Source organism: Mastigoproctus giganteus, chromosome 5 (genome assembly GCF_048544385.1).
Source record: "Mastigoproctus giganteus isolate SK-2022 chromosome 5, ASM4854438v1, whole genome shotgun sequence".
In the NCBI taxonomy this organism is placed as follows: Eukaryota; Metazoa; Arthropoda; class Arachnida; order Uropygi; family Thelyphonidae; genus Mastigoproctus; species Mastigoproctus giganteus.
The window spans coordinates 85,450,364-85,472,007 of record NC_143579.1 but is presented as its reverse complement, the minus strand read 5'-3'; the positions used below and the strand labels follow the sequence as shown (position 1 = coordinate 85,472,007).

The 21,644-nt window shown below is 40.5% G+C and overlaps 1 protein-coding gene across 2 annotated transcripts in view; it reads right to left on the bottom strand.

The window, feature by feature from the left end:
- Positions 1 to 21,644, bottom strand: part of LOC150085538 (5'-deoxynucleotidase HDDC2) — a 173,125-nt gene that overhangs the window by 95,886 nt on the left and 55,595 nt on the right. Inside the window, exon 1 of one of the 2 annotated variants that reach the window (XM_090373325.1) lies at positions 10,068 to 10,161. The exons of the other annotated variant lie outside the window; for it this stretch is intronic. The gene's annotated coding sequence lies outside the window, so the exon portion shown is untranslated. Of the gene's footprint in view, positions 1 to 10,067; positions 10,162 to 21,644 lie in introns of those variants that run through there. 2 annotated transcript variants of the gene reach the window in all.

Below are 21,644 nucleotides of genomic sequence, written 5' to 3'. Positions count from 1 at the left end.
TGCTGGGAATTTTACATGTTTGCATCTTATAATGCAAAATCTTATAATGAACCCATCTTATAATGAACCCAAAACTCAATTCACAGAACATATCCTGAATGGAATCAAAGAAAACACCAACAGGATATTGATCTTTATCCTGACCTAACAGGAATCTCTCGACGTTCACAAAGGAAGCTATCTGAATAACCCACCTACCCAAAAAAGGACTTTTCTACAATAGACACAAGAACTCCAAGCAATCCTTGAGCTTCATGAATCCATGTGCCTCCTCTCATCCCCTAAGAGAAGATTATCCAAGTCCTCTACACAGTGTGGGACACTGCTCATTTCCTACAAGTCACCCTTGGCTGAAGATTAAATTGCTGACACTGGGCTCTTGCCCAATGTGGGACCTACTCACTTGCTGGCACCTCTTCTCTTCGAGGTGTAGGACAATACTGATTTTCCTACCTGTGCAGGAACTCACATAAATACCCCTCTGGGAGTGGGACTGGCATTTGGCTTTTCAAATGCAGGGTCATGCTATTAGACAACCTGACCTTGTGGGTCACTTAACCTCACAATCTTTCCTCTTCCTCTTGAAGTAGGATGGGCGAGGTAGGGTGGGCTCCCCCAAAGGGGGAGCCCACCCTCCCTCGCCCTCTTTCTTCTGCTTACCTTCTTTCTTCTCCTCAATCTCTCGCCCCTTCTCCTATCTCAAAAAAAAATATATATTATTTAATTTTTTATTATTATTATTATTATTTATTTTTTTAAATATATATATATTTTTTATTAATTTTATTTTATTTTTTTATTCATTTTTTTTATTAATTTTATTTTATTTTATTTATTTTTTTTACTTTATTTTTTTATTTATTTATTATTTTTTTTTTATTTTTGTTTTTTTTTTTTATTTTTATTTATTACTTTTTTTATTTTTATTTATTTCTTTATTTTTTTTTTTTTTTTTTGGCCCTCTCTGGGAAGCTCAGGCTAACTCCAGGGTCGGCCAGCCAGAGTTCTCTTCCCACTTACGTGGTCCGGCTCCCAGTGCCAGTGACGGTAACTAGCAGTCTGTGCTGTTCCACAGACCCTAGGCTAAACGGCCAGATGAACAACATAACCCGCACTAAGCAAACATGAACAACATAACCCGCACTAAGCAAACATGAACATACACTAACATATGCTATCTGGCCTTGACAGTACTGTCTTACTTCACAAGAGATTCAAATGCGGAGTTGTGCGAAAGCACCGGTGCCGCCTGTCAAAAAACACTATGTCACTATGCTAATATGCCCTGCCTCTTTACAATTGAAACGCCGCCCACTCGTACAGTGTACGCTTAAATGGTCCAGGCTACCGCATTTTAAGCACTTTTTCACTACTCCTCTATAATTCAGGAGTAATCAGTTACCCATAACAAAAATAATGTTGGGAATAGCTTTCTCATCTCCATTTGTACTTTAACTTTACCTGTATAAAGCTCTGGAAAGCCCTCCCGTGTATGAATATCGATTTTCGTCACCTTGCCGTATTTCTCCAGTGAATTTTTCACATATATATTCGGCATTTCAGTCGGGTACTGCTCTATAATAATATACTTTCTAATGCTTCCCACCAGATGGGGATGTACCATCAGAGACATGGTGTCACTTATTTATATCTGGAATCAGACTTTTGTACACTGTTTCCTACAACAGAATGCTAAAGAGACAAAAGAGTAAGCAATACTCTTGACCTGATTATCAACAATGTGTAAATACTATAAAATACTAAAAAAGAATATAGAGGAGATAAGTGAAGATAGGCCAACTGACACCAGTACCAACGGGGTAACAGAAGTAAGAAACTGATCAGAAAAGTGAAGACCATCCTCAAGAATGACATCTACAGCAAACACGAGACAAATAATCAGAGGATTAAACAATATTTGGACAACCTCAAGCAGAACCTCCTTGCACGAAATAAGAGACTTCGCAGATATAGGGAGAGTGCCCAGAGGAAAACAGACAACCGGATATTTGATGAAAACCAGAGAGCCTCCTACAGGAACAATGTATAAGAGGGGAAGGAGAGCAATGGATCCCCTGACTAGAAGACACTTAAGGAGGTCTGGGTAACCTGTAGAGCAGAAAATTTAGCCATAATGGCCGTTCCCCCCCTGGATAAACCTAGAACGAAAAAAAAGCAAGCACATACTAGAGATAGTTGGGAGATTCACGAGGAACAGGTACAACAATCCATCATGGTCTGCATGAGTAGCACAGTTGTATCATCAATGTCTTCCCCACACCGGGTGGAAAAGACCCCTGTTCGAATCCTGTCAATAACGCAATGCACTTTTATGGGCTTTTTCACTGTCACTAAGTTAGCTGGTCTCAGGCATTGATAGCAACGAAAAACCCCTGGAACAACTGGGAGTTTTCGTCCAGCTAGGCAGGCAAATCGACCAGAGAACACACGCAATTTGCAGACCCAATACTCATGGATAGTTGAAGTGACTTTCAAGGTGACCCTAATATAATAGTTCAGTTTAGTTTTTTTAGTCCATCAAAAAGTCTCACAACTGGGGAACTCTAAGAATAGATAACATCCACCACCACTGGTACAAGAAGTTCAGCCGCACATAGAGACATATAGCAGAGCAATTCACCCAGATGATAAGGCCACCTGACACAATCTAAGTGTCTCTAACTCAAGGAATCAACTATATAAAGGCTAAGGACAAAGACACACCACAAATCCGGTGAAGTACAGACCAAACACTTGTATCCCAAAAATGTACAAAATCCTGACAAGCTACATAACTAAAACGATATCAGACCACTTGGAGAGTCAGAACATCATGACTGAGCATCAGAAAGGAAGTAAGCAGATGAGCAAAGGATGCAAGGAGCAATTTACCCTTCACGCAGCAATTATGAAGCAAGCCTACAAGAAACTCTGCAACCTGTACACAACCCACTTCGACTACTGCAAGGCTATCGACTCCGTGCCCCATAGCTGGCTGATGGGGACACTAAAGATGTACAAAGACACATTTCCTATAAGCAACCTCGGTGAAATGGAGGATCACTCCATCATCAAAGTCAAGAACATCACAAACAGAACTAACTCCAATCAGAAGAGGAATCTTCCAGGGGGAATACTCTGAACCCACTATAGTTCTGTCTAGCACTCGACCCACTGTCCACCATACTCAATAACAGCAAGTACAGATATACCCTAAAAGAATCCCCTTCTCTGACCTGATGTAAATGGATGACAACAAATTATTCTACAACCAAGTATCGACTCGAACAGCTCCTCTCCTCTGGATCACCGTAGAGATATCAGGATGCAATTTTTCCTCGACAGATTGCATCTTACCGGATTTCCTTGATAGAATGTACCAGAGAAATCCAGTTGTACAAAACTACCAAATGAAGATTGGTGAAGAGATTGAAGACCCGACAGAGGAAAAGACCTACAAATATCGGGTAATGATGCAGGCTCACCAGTTAGAACACAAGGAAGTCAATGCTCACCTGACTGAGAAATACCATCAGAGACTGTGAAGCCCGTTAAAATCAAAGCTGAATGGCCGGAACACAGTCACAGCCATAAACACCTACGCTCTCCCGATGCTACGATACTCCTTCAGAATCCTTTGAACCAACACCGAGCTGGAGGAGATTATAAGATCAAGCAGGATAATAATGAACATGGGCCACCAACACCACCCGAAGTCGACCATCAAGAGACTGACCATAGCTCGGAAAGAAGGAAGAAGCAGTTTGACTGACTTCACTGAAAAAGAGAGGAAAAAAAATTGTTATTAGGGTCACCCGTAAATGATTACTTACATCTACCCATATATTTATTTTGTCTGCAAATTGCATTTGCTGCTGAACAAGAGAAGGCGATTAAAAATTTGTCTACTAAGCCATAAGGGAGATAAACAAATGGCACAACCGCTCAACCTCAACAGAGAGACCCCACTCACACAGACAGAAAGATGGGCAGAGGACTCCATGGCGGACATTACAATGACCTTATCAAGGCTACATAGATAAGATGGTTCCAAACCATGGCTGATTAGTGGGAGGTTCTTTCCCGAGACTGAAGGATTCATGTTCGCCATCCGAAACCAGAAACTACATGTGTTTCTGTAAGGGGTGGCCACTAGAATCTGCAACGTATCTCTGTGAATAACAGTACCACAGATTAGTGTGAATTTGTGCATACAGTATTATATGAGTTGTGTTTGTCGTGTCATTCTGGCTACTTAGCTACCCAGAAGCATCAGTCACCTGGAGGGAAGATTCTGAGTGCTCTTCCACACTACTACGTAGTGTGGAAGAGCACCCAGAATGGACCGGGCCCACCTTTACTCCGTAAAGGTGGGCCAGGTCCAGTAACTCTGTCCATCTCATATCTGACTCTCTTCACCCACAGGAGGTGGTACACTCACAGACACGACCTAGTCGCTAGGATAATACATCAGAAGCTAGCGCAAAAATACCACTTGGTTAAAGAACGTATACCGTATTACAAGCAGGAACATCAGGCTGTACTAGAGACCCCTACTCACAAACTATACAGGGACCATGCCATAAAGAAGGGCTAAAAACTATTATATTAGGGTCACTTGGAAAGTTACTTCCAACTACCAGTGTGTACTGTGTCTGTAAATTGTGTGTTCTCTGGTCGATTTGCCTGCTTTGTTGGATGAAACCCCCTAGTTTTTCCATGGAAACAACCTTGCTATCAATGCCCAAGACCAAATAACTCAACCACGGAGTAAAAAAAGCCCATAGAAGTTCCTTGCGTCATCGACAGGATTCGAACCAGAACCTTTTCCAGCTGGTGTTGGAAGGACTGTGATGATACCACTATGTTACCCAAGCAGACAAATAACGAAGGACATGTGGATATGATTTTTTTAAGGGACAGCTCCTAGAACGTCAGCTCAACTCCGCTTTGTATCTCTGTGAAAAAAGTACTACTGTAAAAGGGCCAGATCTGTGAGTACTGTAGGTTTGTGTGAGTAGGGTGCATGTTCTGTTGTTGTTGTTGTGTTCTGGCCACTTGGCTACCCAGAAGCATCATTCACCTAGAGAGATGATTCTGGGTACTCGTCCACACCATGGGAAGGTGGGCCAGTCCCAGTAATACTCGTAGTAAGCTCCTAATAATGAAGGATAAGACGATCCGAACAACGGACCAGACATAACCCTCATCGACAAGAAGGAAAGGGCTACCTACCTGATTGTCAACCTGAGACTTAGAGTAATTTATTATATGATTGTAGTTTGTATGTTGAACATAGAGAAAGGTTAAAAGTGCAGAGTAGTAGTTTAGTTACAGGTAGTGAAAGTGATTTTATTGCTAATCAGATTAAATTTCAAGCACAACAAGAGTTTTGTGAAACTCTTTTTCAACAGAGAAGACACTGGAATAATTTATTGCTAACTAATGAAGATTTTGTTATATACATTTTGATCACTAAACTCTGACTGTATGTTTATTTATTTATTATATTATTATTATTTATTTTATTTTATTTTATTTATTTATTTTTTTTTTTTATTTTTATTTTTTTTTTTTTTTTTGTGCTGGCTTTCAAGTTTGGGCAGCCTGACTTGGGAGCGGGATCATTGGCACCCACTATGACATTACTTCCGGTGGGTGCGAGTTTCTAATGCATGAGGCACTGTCAGAATAGTTAACCCAGGCCCGGTTCTACGTGCCAGGGGTTGGCCATCAAAGGGCAACTTTCCATGTGCCGGCTGCTCCCTGGTAACGAAGAGGCCTGCCATACAGGCCCGTTTTGCAGAGGTTCTGTGCAAATTCAGTTTTTCAGTCAGGGATAGACGGAAGTCTTGGTACCACCACAGACAGGTACACATAATAATAATAGTTCACGTCATTGCCAACATCGAAAAAAGCAAAAGTTGTGGCTTCTGCAGGAAAGGTTATGGTCATCTACTATACACTGGTGTTCAAAGAAAGTGCATCACTCCTTAAAATTGTAATTGTCGTCCGAATAACGTAAGTATATGGCAATATTTCTTACAGATCGCATCAGATAAAATTGACACGCGTAGGTGATGACGTAATGTTGCATCACCTGTTACTTTCAGCTATATAAACACGCTCTGAAAGAGTTGCAGTCATTCCTTGCTTGTGTCAGGATGGCGAGTTACGTGCAGTTGATGCCAAGAAGAAAGAGTGCAATTGTTGTTTACGCGAGGAAGGATTTTCTTCCCGTCATACTGCTTACAGCGTGTCTTGTAATCAGTAGACAGTGGGTAGATTTCTTTCCAAACTCAAGAATACTGGTTCTGCTGATAGAAAAAAAGGAACCGAACGCAAACGAGTCTCTACGCCAAAACAGGACCGCGTTTTGAACCGCTTATGCCTTAAAAACCGTAAAGTTTCTTCGCCTGAGCTGAAAAGAGAATGGAAAGAACATACAGGAGTGGTAGCAAGTGCAGTAACAGTCAGAAGACGTCTCTTCAAAAATGGACTTGCAGCCCGTCGTCCTAAGAAGAAGCCCCTCCTCACACAAAAAATTAAAAAGGCCCGGTTAATTTGGTGTAAGGAGCATGTCAAATGAACCCACGAGCAGTGGAAGTCAGTTATTTTCTCGGATGAGAAGAAATTCAACCTGCATGGCTCCCACTGCTCGGGGGGTGCATTTCGTATCGCGGAGTAGGTCACCTCAGTTTATAAAAGGTTCCGTAAATGCCAACGGATACCTGGCTATATTAGAAGGCAAATTGCTACCAACCATTAGAGACCATTTCAACCTGCCAAGTAACTGCATCTTTCAGGACGACTCTGCTCCTTGTCATCCGGCGAAAAGTGTAAGTATGCACTTCTGTAGTTACTTTAGCTTCATTTCTGCATTAGAGGTTCAACAGTAATGTGTTTACATTTGTTACAGGTGAAAAAATGGTTGGAAGAACGGTCCATTACAACTGTTAGCTGGCCAGGAAACAGCCCGGACCTGAATCCTATACAGAACTGTTGATATTGTGTGGAATCTGCAGTTGCCAGAAAGAAACCAAACTCCTTTCGTGAACTTGAGGAAGCATAATTCGTGTTTCGAACCACGAACTATCAGTTCATTATCTTCAGAAATTGATCTTGTCAATGTCTCAACGGTGTGCTGCTGTCATCAGGGCCAGAGGCAGTTCAACTAAATATTAGTTTGCACCTGGGAACTTTTCATTTTGTTTTCCATATAAAATGATAAACTGAAGCAAATTGAGAGCTTCTGATAACATTTCAACCATAATTGTCGTGTTTACCAAAACTATTATATAAAGGTTGCAAATGCTCATTTTGGAATATTTTGAGAGCACGTGTAAAATATTACTTAGCTTTGCCTTAACCATTAATAAATATCTTTCGTTTATATTTCTATTTGTGATGCTAGTCATTAATGTAACATACCATCGTGAAAAAGGGTTAAAAATGTGAATTTCCTAGGTGATGCGCTTTCTTTGAACACCGGTGTACAGACAAGGAATGGTTTACCGCACGTTGTGCCATATCATCCGACTGTTACGGAACTCTACTGTACACTTTGTGGGATTCCAGATGGTTGGATGCTACATTACGACAACACCTGATCTGACCATTCTCATTCTATCATCTAGTACTTAGTCATCATTAATGTCAAATGTATTCCTCATCAGTCCTACAGCCTGACCTTGCACACTGCGATTTTTTTTTTTTTTAATTCCAAAGTTAAAGGAGATGCGAGGATAACGTTTCCTGTCATCAGAAGAAGTTGTGAAGATATCGGAAGCGACTGTCAAACGCACGTCAAAAAATGGCTTCTACAATGTTTTTTAAGAATGGTAGAAACGTTGAAGTAAGCACATTTCATCAAATGGGAACTACTTTGAAAATGATCATCAAAATAGTTTAAGGGCATTTATTTTTCAATTCCTACTATTAGTTCACACTCTCCCTATATATATCTTGTTCAAATTTTCAATCGTTAATAAAATACTTTTTATTCATCCACTCAAGTTCAAATAAATTTTTTTAAACTTGTAGTGGATGACACTTGATGTTAATACAGTTTTTTCAAATATTAATTCATTAATTAAATTTAATTAATTAATTTTAGTTTTATATGGGAGAAAAAAATTTCTCTTATATAAGATATTTAGCAGGATATAAATTTAGGAATAAATACCGTCAGTGGCGAAGCGTGTAGATCGCTGGAAAAAAATTTCTTTTTCAGATTCTTTTTTCATTCTGGGTTCTAGTCTGAGTCAAGGAGGGAACAAAATGGAAAATGAAACATGTGAATAAAAATAATAGTCCAACACCATATATAGAAAGGAAAATGGAAAATTGCAAGGAAATTCGCTTTCTATTTTGCCACTTAATATTGTGAATCTGTCATCTGTATATACATAGTTATATTAATTGTAATTATTTAATAAAAAGTAACTAAAATAAAATTTTTCTTTGTTGACCTAAGTAGGAATTGACTTTAAATTTTTTTTTTTAATATTACTTGTTTATTTTAATTTTTTTTTATTTCCATTTATAGAAAACATTAACCATTACCTTTTAACACACCGAGACAGCAAAATTACGAGGGGGCGGTGATGAGGGAATAACAAAACACATGGATTACAGCTAAGTTCAGATTAACAACATTCTATATAGCAGGGGTGGCCAAACGTAAAAAGATCAAAAACGTATCAAAAAAAAAAAAAAAAAACCCGGAGTTAAATATTAATTGTGATTCATTTCATATCTTAGGATCTGCTTAAGAAGTAGATTAACGGACTTTTGATGGCGAAACTGTGTCCTTTCCAATAGTGAAACGGCGCGTGAATAAATGAACAATTCTTTCTTGGAATATTTGGTATTTCATAACTCAAGACAGCTGTCTATTTATTATTATATAAAAATTGGAAATTGCACGGATTTATAATTCCAACTAGTATTAAAATCATTTGAAACGTTTGGTTGCTTTCCGTGATTTTTTTTTTTTTTTTTTTTTTTTTTTGGCTATCTTGGTCGGTCACAAGTTTCTGCTAATTCTTGAGAATATTTAAAATTATTTTGTCTCCATAAAGTGTCAAGATAGAAGTCAACGCGCCTTTAAGATAGCGATTAGCAAATGTTTGTTTATAAATGTGAGTTTCGTACACAGAAAAATAAGTACTGGTGAATGTAGATTTGTGCACAGTTGTATACAGGTTTTGTGTTTATCAGGATTGTCGTCCGGTAAAGGAAATGCCACCTCTATCCCAGTTTTATAGTGAAGTAAATAACAAAACTCCTAATCAATCTCACATGACCAACAACATACTAGAAATGCCAGAAATCATGGGCGCGTGTATTTGAAGGTTGGGAAAAAAGGAAATCTTAAAAATTTCCGAGTGTAACAGTACGCTTTCCAGTAAAAATACTATCTAGTAAAGAACTACGTTCTTTCTGACTTCCATAGAAGTCAGAAAGAACGCAGACTCGGAGCACGTTCCCATAGTCACGACTGCCAGAAAGCCAACTAACAGCAGGAACAAGAAAAGAATCACTATCAGACCAACAGGAAGTTCTCTTCGTGCTTTATCCCATTACCGTTGGTGGCGTCCGACACGGCTTCACTTGAAAGGCGTTCTGTGGATCCCACACAGCTATAATCCCATTGCTCTGCCACTTGAGTGTCACGGCTCCGTACATATGGCTCTTGCAAGAGCGTGCGAACATCCCGCCCCTTGCTATATACGTAAGAGGTGCGAGACAATCCATCTGTTGACTACCAGGAGGCATCTTGTAATTCGCTGATTTCAGGCAGTTTGTGAACGCCATTAAATTAAGTATTGCTAATATCCAGAGGCGTAACCAGGAGTTTTATCATCTATGGCCAATATTAGCAATGCGCCTTTATTTAAATTAAAAATAAATTAATTATTTAAAAATTAAACTAAATAAATTTCATTTATCCAATTAGTAAGTGGATAAATGAAATTTATATTAGTAAATTAATTGGTATTAATAGTAAACAAGGAAGGCCTATTTGTTCCATCAGCAAAAAAAAAAAAAAAAAAAGTACTTACCTGTTACTCCTCGCGTAATCGACAATCCAGCAAGCCTTTGAATTCTCCAAGCCATCGGCCTCAATTACTCGCGGAGGCAACAAATTGGTCGCAAAAGCAAAAACTTCAAGTATCATTTACAGTAACGCTGCGACCCTATGTGCCGCTAGTAGGTGAAATAAAATTGGTCGCCCTAAATGTTGAATGCTGATAAACGTTAACCAAGTATTCAAGTGTTCAGAAGAGAACCTCAGGGTTTTCCCCATTAGCCGCTGTTGTTCATCTTATGGTGGAGCTAAAACGCCAAAGCCGGCCATTTTTATGTATGAATGTGTATGTTTGTTCTGTTGTTGTGTAGCGAACGGCACCTGAACGGTCGTAAACCAATCAGGGGCCATTTCAGGAGGGCGTCAAAAAAAAATTTTGCGCCTCCTTGAAATGTCGCCTGTTCGCGACGCCAACCGTGCCTACCTACTTACGGCGCCCTGGTCATTTAATATCATAAAAACTTCTACTTTATTAATTATATAAACCCATATAATAAACTTCGAACGTATCCCCTGTGAGGTAGTTGGTTATCAAGCTCTGTAACGGCGTTACCCCACTTGTCCTAATTCATATGCCCTAATAGCTTAAGCTCTTCCACTTTCCCCTAATCACATTTCTATTGTGTGTACGTTACCGTATCTTATATTTTCGGAGACAATAAAAATGGACTTCAAAAACATAATGAAAAAAATAAATAAATATAACAATAATAAATTTCTTTTCTTTATACAAATACAAATTGTTTAAAATACAAAAACAAATGTCTTGATATCAAATAAACACAGGTTAAAAATACAAATTATTAAAGTTTAAATGTTATACTAATCATTTAGTGGAAGAAAGTAACCAACTGCTTTCACGAAGATGTGAGTTAATTTCATTAATTTCTTATTAATGCCCTCGTATTTGCGGTTTTTACGAGGTGAAAGATTTCCAACGTTTACTAATTCTTGTATTCTCTTAAAGTTAGCCTGTTGTTTTTTAAATGGGTAATCATCTTCCACAGAATTATTTAAGGCATAATGCCATCCTTCCACATGATTTATTGTCCGGCGTGACCAAAATTAGCATGATGATTCCACATTAATGCGGAAAGTGAGTTGACCCAATCCCATTTGTTTTGAAGAATTTTACACTATTTTACAGTGCTACCTCTACTCTGCCAGATAGTGACTGGAGGGAGTCCGAGTAGTGTGTATGCGGAGGGCATTGTCAAGGCCACGTTATGTCAAGGATCTGGGTATATTCTTACCATGTGTACACCATATCCAAAAATTTCATTACTTCATACAACATGTCCCACCCACTTTTTCTTACTATTGAATACACAATGAATTGTCAAACTAATAGAGTAAGCTCATCTGCGAAAAGATCTAAACCTCCCAAACACTTCCTAATTCATTTCACAAATATACGTGGTCTCAATTCTAATCTCAACGATGTTCACTTCTACTAGCAGTCTGCCAAACCCCATGTACTTTTTCTGACAGAATCTCAGTTATCGGTTGATTCAACTGCTGCTCATCTCAGTTTCCCAAATTATTCGCTGTATGATTCCTTTCGCCTCAAAGGTGGTACTTGTGCACATGTCCGTTCCGATATTCCCTGTCAGAGACTTGGTAGTTTAGAATCTCCTCTTTTCGATCTTCTCTGGCTTAAAATCTCTATACCTCATTGTGTCAAATTCATCTGTTGTCTCTACCGTTCTCCCAACTCCACTAATCACTTGGAGTTCTTTGACTTCCTCTATTTGCAACTTGATTTTCTCCAGTCGAACTTTGCTAACAGTGAGGTAATTTTCCTTGGTGATTTTAATGTTCACAACTCCAGCTAGCTTCCGTTTTCTAATCACACCGACCCAGCTTGTCGGGATGCTGAGGCTTTTGCAATTACCTTGCACAGATTGTTCATTTACCTACAAGAATACCGGACAATCCGAACCATACAGCCAACACGCTTGATCTTTTTCTCAAAAACAACCCTTCTAAGTATACGGTCGAAGTGAGAGGTCCTTTAGGCACCTTAGATCACAACTTGCTGATTGTCTCTTCTCCAATGGAGCCTTTAACTCATGGCTATTGGCATTACAAGAATGCAAAATGGTATGGCCTGCGAGATTTCTTTCCTTCTTTTCCTTGGTCGGATTACTGTTTCAAAACTTCTGATGTCAACGTTTACTCTGATCGTATCAGTGAAATTATTCTTGTAGGAATGGAATCCTTTATTCCACACTCCACTTTAAAATCTCAGCCTTTATCTAAATCTTGATTTTCCAATAAATGTGCTAACGCTGCTCAAGCGAAAAACATTGCATAGCGTAATTGGCTTGTTTCCAATTCTTCAATTTCATTTTCTGCCTACACCAAAGCTCACAACAATTGTAAAGCAGTTATTAATCAGTCCAATCTAGTTTGAACAGGATAAGAGTAGAAAACTTGCTTCTTGCCCTAATGGTAGCCGAGCATTCTGGTCTCTTGCCAAAACTATTGGCCGCAACTTTTGCCCATCTCTGCTCCCACCTCTGTCCAAACCAGATGGTTCTGTTGTCACTTCAGCCAAGGATAAAGCTGACCTGCCAGCATACCATTTTTGTTCCAACTCGTGTATTAATGATATTGGTAAAACACCTCCCACCATTCCCAACACGCTCCATTCAATGCCTGCTGTGGTCTTCCGTCAAAAGGATGTCAGAAGGATTTTGACAAATCTTGATGCTAAGAAAGCTCCAGGTCCCGATGGTATTTCTCCACTCGTACTCCAAACCTGTACTCCTGAACTTACTCCTGTTCTTTGCCGCCTCTTTTCACTTTCTTATTCCAAAGGTGGTTTTTCTCTGCTTGCAAATTTGCTCATATCCAGCTAGTTCCTAAAAAGGGTGACAAATCCCTTCCATCCAATTATCGTTCCATTGCAATTACTTCTACTCTTTCTAAAGTAATGGAGAAATCAATTAACTGCCAACTCTTAAACTACCTAGAAACCTTCCGTCTGATCAACGATCGCCAGTATGGATTTCGTTAATGTCGATCCACTGGTGATCTTCTGGCTTATGTTACCCATTTATGGACTAATTCAATAGAAAAGTTCGGTGAAAAATAAGAAGTTGCTCTTGGCAACTCAAAGGCTTTCGATCGTGTTTGGCATAAAGGTCTTCTAAACAAGATTCCATCTTATGGTTTGCCAACTGTTTTTTGTAATTGGTTATTCAGTTTTCTCTTCGATCGCTCATTGAGGGTGATGGTAGATGGTTCTCTGTCTTCTAACTGCTCCACTAATGCTGGTGTCCCCCAAGGTTCTGTTCTTTCCCTCACTCTTTTCCTCTTGTATATTAATGACCTTCTTGCATTGACTGGAAATCCTATCCATAGTTTTGCCGATGATAGCACATTGCGTTCCACTTTCCATTTTGAGAAACCTTGCCCTGCTCAATCATCTTCAACTTCTGGAATATCCGCTAGATAGTGACTTAAATGCCGATCTCCAGGTAATTCTCCAGAGGGGGGGAAAGACAACTTAGTTGATGTCAATCCTTCTAAAACTCAGTCCTATCTTATATATCGCAAAAAGGATTCTTCTGCTCCCATGCTTATCTTTGGTGACACTCCGATTTCTAGGCAAAATGATATATCTCTTTTGGGGATTACCCTGACTCCTAATCTCTCTTGGCACAAGCACATTACAAATATTGCTTCCACTGCATCTAAAAAACTTGGTTTTCTCTTTCGCTCTCTGTGTTACTTTTCTTCCAAACAGCTGTTCACTCTTTACAAATCGCAAATCCGCCCGACCAGGTGAACAACGGTACATGACACTACACATATACAATATCCATACACTTTTAAATCTCTGGCATTTCCAGCGAACTGATAGAGCCACAATGAGAACTACGTTGAGATGGGGGGAAACCCCTGGTACCGTCTGACACTAAATACACCTTACCAGGTGGTAGACGACAGAGTGCCCAGCACAAGGATCATTGCTGACCAGGTACACCCTTCTGGGTGTACCTGGTCAGCAGTGATCACAGCCAGAGGGGAAGACCAACAGGCTTCCCCTCTGGCGGTGCCGTCTCTCAGCAGGATAATACGCCATGGAATTGTTCGAGTTGTTCGAGACTGGTCCGCGGAACATGAAGAAGACTTCCCTGTATTGCCCTGGCCTCCAAATTCCGCACACGTCAATCCCATAAAACATCTATGGTTTGTGTTGGAACAGCAACTGCGATCTGCGGCGTCTCAACCACATACCTTACAGGAGTTAAAAGGATCTGCTGGTTAAGCGTTGGTACCAGATACCACAAGGCACATTTAGAAATCTTGTAGCGTCCATGCCTCGCCGAGTACGAGCTGTTTTGGCTGCACGTGGAGGATCAACATTATATTAGGTAGGTGGGCATAATGTTTCGGCTCATCGGTGTATAAACTAGCATGACTTTGATCTTTCTCTGGACAGGAAAATGCTTCACAGGGCTATCTGGATTATGCATTGTTTTTATGTGCCTTTATTACGACCTTGCCGATCGGGCTAGCCGGGTGGGTAAAGTGCCTGCCTGGCAACTCAAAGGTCGCGGGTTCGAATCCCGCCTCGGGTTTGGATATTACGATGGTGCCGTCCTGTCCGATTGGACCTCACGGCCACGATACACGAAGGAAGCAGGAAAAAACATGGTTCTTTCATGTATTGCTCACACCATACGATTAAAAAAAAAATACGACCTTTTCACGTTAAAGGGTTATAGGAAAGCAAGGAACATTTTTATATTCTTTCTTCCTAATCCTGGACTTATCTCCTGATAAAACTGTATCATCGTTGTACATATTTTATTATTTTTTTATTGTGTTGTTTTGTTTTTTAGGAGCATTAACAACTAAGGCCATATTGCTCCGGGATATGCGGTGGTCATTCCCTTACCTTTCCGCATCCTCCGTATTTGGTGGTGACGGGCTCGAACCCCGGTCTAATCAAGAAGCGTGTGCTACGCACTGCTGTTCCTTCCCACCTGGCTACTGAGGCGCCTTTTTTTTTTTTTTTTTTTATTGTGTAATTTACTTTTAAACCTTATTCATTCATTTACAGCTTGTGTTTATTATTTATGTATATTTAAGCACTGTATACTGCTCTGTTGTACACTTTAACTGGGCACATGCCTGTAGTATATATTAGATTTAATAATAATAATTGGCGCGATTAGCCCAAATGTTACGATGGTGAATCACCAATATCATAAAAAAGAGTTCGAATCCCGCTTTAAAAAAAAAAAAAAAAAAAAAAAGGCGGGTGAAGGAAAGGAAAAAATCGCGAAAGTCGATTCATCGGAAATACCTCCCCAAGGTCGAATTGAGAGCTGAGGCAGAGAGCGGCGCTATACAGTGTCGCTTCCAATAAATTACATTCCAGCACTGGTTGCAAAACTCAAAATTAAACAGGCTCATCTCCATATTTCGGTAAAGACCAGAAGTAGAAATATTGAACATACTGTATCGAGTGCGGAGCAGAATAAAGTCACTCCATGCAGGAATTAGTCAGAGGGATCCGTTCGAAAAGGCGTTCGAGTTGGAACAGTGCCCAAGTGTTCAGGTCACCAAACAACGAATGGCAGAGCAAACACAGACCATCGTCACCTGATAGCTCCTTGTTTGTTTGTTATTTGGTTTTTAGGAGCATTAGCAACTAAGGCCATATTGCTCCGGGAATATGCGGTGGTCATTCCCTTGACCTTTCTGCATTCTCCCTATTTGGTGGTGACGGGCTCGAACCCCGGTCTAATCAAGAAGCGTGTGCTACGCACTGCTGCTCCTTCCCACCTGGCTACGGAGACGCCTGATAGCTCCTGCAATCAGGGAAATAATCAAGCAGAATGTGAGCGACCAAAAACAAAAAAAAAAAAAACACAGACACAACCATCAGACCACTTGGAGAGCCAGAACATCATGGCCGAGCAGCAGAAGGGATGTAAGCAGATGAGAAACCGATGAATGTAACAAATGACCATTGACGCTACAGTTAGGGAGCAAGGCTACAAGAAGCACCACAACCTGTACACGGCCTACATCGACTACCGCAAGGACTTTGACTCCTTGCCACCTAGCTGTCTTATATCAACCCAACACTGACACACTACCTATAAGCAACCATGGCAAACCGTGGAGGACCACCGTCACCGTTGAGAACATCGCGACCAGACCAATCCCATCAGAAGGGCAATCTTCCAGAGAAATGCCCCGAGTGGGCTATGGTTCTGTCTAGCACTCAGCTCACTGTTCACAATGCTCAATAACAGCAAGTACGGATATATCCTAAAGGAAGAACCTGTATATCCTCCTGACCTGACGTACAAGGATGACAACAAATTCGATGCCGTAACCGATAATCAATTCCTACAGCTGTTCCAGATTACTGAAGAGCTCAACGCTGATATCAGAATGCAATTTGGCCTAGACAAATGCAACACCCATGGATTGCATCAAGGACATCTAGTCGGCCGAAACTATCAGCTGACGACCGGTGAACAGATTGTAGCCATGACAGAGTGAGTGAGCTACAAATATCTGGCGATGATATTTGTAGAATAACATGGGGGGTTCTTTATTCCCCATGTGTATTTCCTAAAAAACGTAACTTACGGAAGTAAAAGTAAAATGTGAAAAAGGCTCTCTTGTATCCCATTATTTAAGAATTTTTTATAGGATCTCCTAAAAAAGGTGAATGTGTAGTAAACAACGAAAGGTGGTATAGTACTCTCCATCAAAAATATAAAATATCAAGAACGGTATCGTGATCACTACATTCCACTAAAGAATGGCACGTTAAAAGTTTGCATTTTAGGCTTCCTTTGCCATATAACGAATTCTTCCAAAGAATTCGCCGATCGTCGTACTCACCGAATTATCGTAGCCACAAAATGTCTTTCACTAAACTGTCTAGCACAGAACTGTCTAGTACATCGAACTGTCATGCATCAAATTGTCTAGTACACAGATCTGTCATGCATCAAATTGTCTAGTACACAGAACTGTCATGCATCAAATTGTCTAGTACACAGAACTGTCATGCATCGAATTGTCTAGTACACAGAACTGTCATGCATCGAATGGTCGCACAACGAATTGTCATGCACCGAACTATCGTACAACGATAGCAACTAGCCTTAGTTGCTTTGTCAAAAAAGCAAACAAAAAAAATCCAAAACAGATGGCCTCATCTTTTTCTAGTAAACAGTCCTCTGTAAGTTACATTTAATGCGGAGTGTCTATTTAATTCTAGTTTATTAGGTTATCAATGATAATATTATTATAAATGACAGTCCTGCATCCATTGTGCAAGATTCCAACCTGATTTTGTCTTTAGATACGTGTAAAACTCCTTACCTCTTTCTTTGTTCTCTAAACAAGTGATTTCTTATACTCACAATTTGTTAGTCTAATAATTTCTGTGATTTGCTAATATATGCTTCAGATTTTCATCACTCGTTCCTAACTAGCCCTTCCCCCCACCCGCTCTGTCAAACTAGCTAATTTTTCTTCTAGTGTTTTATTAAACTAACCATTTTTTTTTTTTTTTTTTGACCTATAAAGGTGGTCAGTTAAGGGTCAGCCCCGGAATTCATTTGAAACGAATACGGTGAAAGAGAAAAATCACTGGATGCCACGATAGGAAAATGCCTGTGCATACTACTTCTCAGGAATTAAACGTTCGCAAGTTTGCAATTCGAAAAATTTGAAAAATAAAAGGGCTGCACAAGTGACATGGAACCTAATAAACGACAATGTAAGCGTAAAATATTGCCAACAGGAGCAAACGCGTCATGAGGCAGTAAGTTACACCATTTGGCCAGCAGAATGTGCGTTTGGAGAGCTATAAGCTGCTACAGGCAAACTCGTAGATCAAATGGAAATTGGACCTGTGGAGCGTCGGGTAATGCTACACTTTTTTCCAGTCTGATGGACATATTTGGGTACGATGGATTCTTGGGTGGAAGGAGTAAAAGTTGTCATGGCCTCGTGATATGGACTAGGTCGTAGTCATGGGATCATAAATGGGATATCTTGCATTGATGTGGAAATTTCATGGAAACGAACCTTACACCTTCAAATACAACAACGCACCACGTCACAAAGCAAGGACTATGAACGCGCAGTTTAAAGAGAATAACATCAGAACACTGCAATGCCATGCAGTCCCAAACTCAACCCAATTGAACATCTTTTGCGATGAAGTGGGATGATATATCAGGACAAAAGCAAGACAGCCGTCTTCGTTAGTACATCTCACAAAACATTAAAATTCAGGAGTACCCAAACTTTTTGAGAAGCGGGCCACATATGAATTTTTGGAATATTTGGTGGGCCGGAGAAAATTCCTAATAACTGAAAACTACATTCTCTGCATAACTTTAATGTTATGCAGAGAAACAAATTTTATACCTACCTATATCTACAGATTCAAAAATAAATCGATGGATATGTAATATAAAATATACCAGTTTGTTCATATCAAATTTTAATTATATTACTTATTTATTGAACTAATCACAAAAATAGTCATTAATACAACAAAATTAATTATTACTTATTTATTATACTGATCACAAAAATACAGTTAGTAAAACAACAAAATTATAATTAATGCGATGAATGTGGTTGTAGAGTGCAACCATGTTTTGTAATGTAGAGTTTTAAAGTACTAGTTCCAATTCTTAAAAAATCATCTAAATACAGGTCAGTTACATGTGATCGTATTTTTGATTTTACATATTTCATTTTGGAAAAGATCTGCTCACATATACAAGGTGTTTCAAAAATGATGGTCAATAATTTAAAGGTGAAAAGTACAGGGGATTTTTATTCAGGAGATATTCATGTGTTGTTGCGGCGGATCCCAGGGTTTCCCCCATCAGCCGCCGTTGTACATCTTGTGTAGAAGCTTACGCCAAAACCAGCCATTTTTATGTAGTGTTGTTGGATATGTAAGTGTAGTGATAAGGTGTAAAGTATGTTAGTGTCTAACGGCTCCTGGGATTTCTCCCATCTCCGGGGGTGTACATTGTATCGAGACCAGAGATTGAAGTATGTGGGTGTCATGTGCTGTATATTGTGTTGTGCCCTTTGTTCCTCCGGTGGGACCCGACGTTACCACACCGTGCCACGGGGAGGCTGACCGGGTGTACCACTGATGCTAGAGTACTCTGGCGGGACCTGCCACCTACTTTCCTGGGATTTCAGTGGCTAGGACCAGATTTGAGAATGAGATGATCGCTGTTTCTTGAGCAACGGTTGTAATTTTAACAGAGCGTAGGGTTGTTCGCTGATAACTTGTTCTAGGGCCAATAGGTCGGGCAATAATTTTACGTATAAATACATCAAAATTATTGCCCCAAAATCAAAATTTAGATTTAGACCTGCGGGGCATATATATATATATATAAAAATCCCGTTGTGCAAGAGAAAAGTAAGGAAGGAAGGCAGAAGACTGGAGGGAAGGAAACAGAAGAAGGGGGCCGACAGGGAAGATGGCCCCCGATGACAGTGTGGCATGCCCAGTGCCTCACCAGAGAGAAGAGTGGGGTGGACAAAAAAAAAAAAAAAAAAAAACCACCTCCCCACAAAAAAAAAAAATCATTGTGTAAGAGAAAAATACCCCTATTTTTTTTTTTTTTTTTGTGGGGAGGTGGTTTTTTTTGGGGGGGGGGAGTAAAAGGACGGATAGTAGGAAATAGAAGAAAGAAGCCAAAAAATAAAAAAAAAAAAGAGATACCCTGCAAGTGCAGGGTAGGTACAGCTCGCACGGCCAGTCAGTTGGAGCCGACACTTGGTGGAAATCCAACAGTGTGAGTGCTGCTATGGTGGATGGGTCATGTTCAGGAAGGTCTAGTCCAGGTGTCATCATTGGGACTCCATTTAGTGAGTCTGTGTCGCATCCAGACTGAAGGCTGGTACAGTAGTCCATGATAACGAATAGTGGGGTGGTCAAAACCGAGAGTCCAAGATATGATGGTCAAGTCCAGGGATCGATGGTAGGTTCTCTTCTTGATGAGATGTGTCACATCTTGTCGGGAGAAGTTGGTCCAATAATCAATGATGAGGAATTTGTCAAGGTATGTGTGGACCCTGTCTTTGATTGCAATGCTAGTATTGTCCCAACCAAGTGGGGAGACCAGTTGACTACTTGAGATGTGAGAGATCAAGTTGGGTTCTGTACTCAGGATGGTTTGTTGGTCAAGTCTTGTGTAAGATGGTCCAAGGCGTTAGCATCCATGGCTCAATGATGCGCAGCAACAGTTGGCAGTCATGGTTGTTATGACCTATTGATTCGGATGCTAAGGTGGTGGTAGCGCTTTCTGCCTGGTAAATAGGTCCATTGCAAATTGAGTCAGGGCTCTGTAAGTTTCTTCATTCTGTAGGGTGAAGTGTTCTTGATTTTGGTACTTGAAGCGTAGTCTCGTTATTAGGATCCACCTGAAGTCCTCGTAGATTTCACAGCTGTGGGCAAGGTGCTCCCACGTCTGATCCTCTCCACAGTGGAAGCGGAGTGAGTCTGAAATTCTGAAGTCATGTAGTTTTTTCTGAAAGAAGCGATGTCCAGTGAGGAGGTAGGTAGCATAGAGTCCCGGTGAAAACCAGACAGGTATGAGGGGGTAGGAGGCCCTGACATCCGGGAGGAATCTTTTGGTGACAGCACCTTTAGTTGAGGTCTGCCATCTTTCTTGCCAGGTGTCTGTTAGATGTTCATTAAGTCTCTTCTTTTCAGCGTTTCTATTATTTGCTGGGTCAGTGGTGAAAGCAGCGCAGGTAACTGCTCTTCCTTAGGCTATTTGATAGAGCAACCCATGACGAACAATCTCCAGGTCCAGTGGAAGAGATCCAGTGAGGACCTGGAGCGCATGGGTGCTGACAGTGCGACAGGCACGCGAGGACAGAAGGAGAAGAGAACGCTGGATAGTTCCTAGGCGCGATCTGTTTACTACTGTATTGGCCTTCTTGTACCAGACTCCAGAGGCATAGGTGATAACCGGGATGAAAACTGCCTTATAGAACAGGGACAGCGTTCTCTTCTTTAAGCCCCAGTCCTTCCGGGCAACTCTTGAGACTTGGGCAGCATACTTCCTGATCTTAATCCTGAGTTGATCTAGATGAGGTGTGAAGGAAAGGTTTTTGTCTAAGATCAAACCTAGATATTTAAGCTCTGTTTTTAGTTTTACTGTAATACCATTGACCTTGATTTGGGGTGGTCTTCTCAGATCAAGGGTACCTTTTAGTAGGATTGAATTGGTTTTCTCTGGGGAGATCTTTAGGTTATTATGCTCTGCCTAAGCTTGAAGGGTGAAGATGGCATGGTTGGCAGTTGCTTCCAGTTGGGTTCTGTTATTGGCAGAAAAGAGCATAACTAGGTCATCCGCATAGGTCTGGTTCTGTACATTGTTGAGTTTGGTGTTCAAGAAATCGTCCAGCACCAGATTCGAGAGGAGAGGCCCCAGTACAGACACCTGAGGGCATCCCATGAAGACTGGTCTGAAGCTGCAGTGGAGAGCAGACACGATGACTTGCCGGTCCT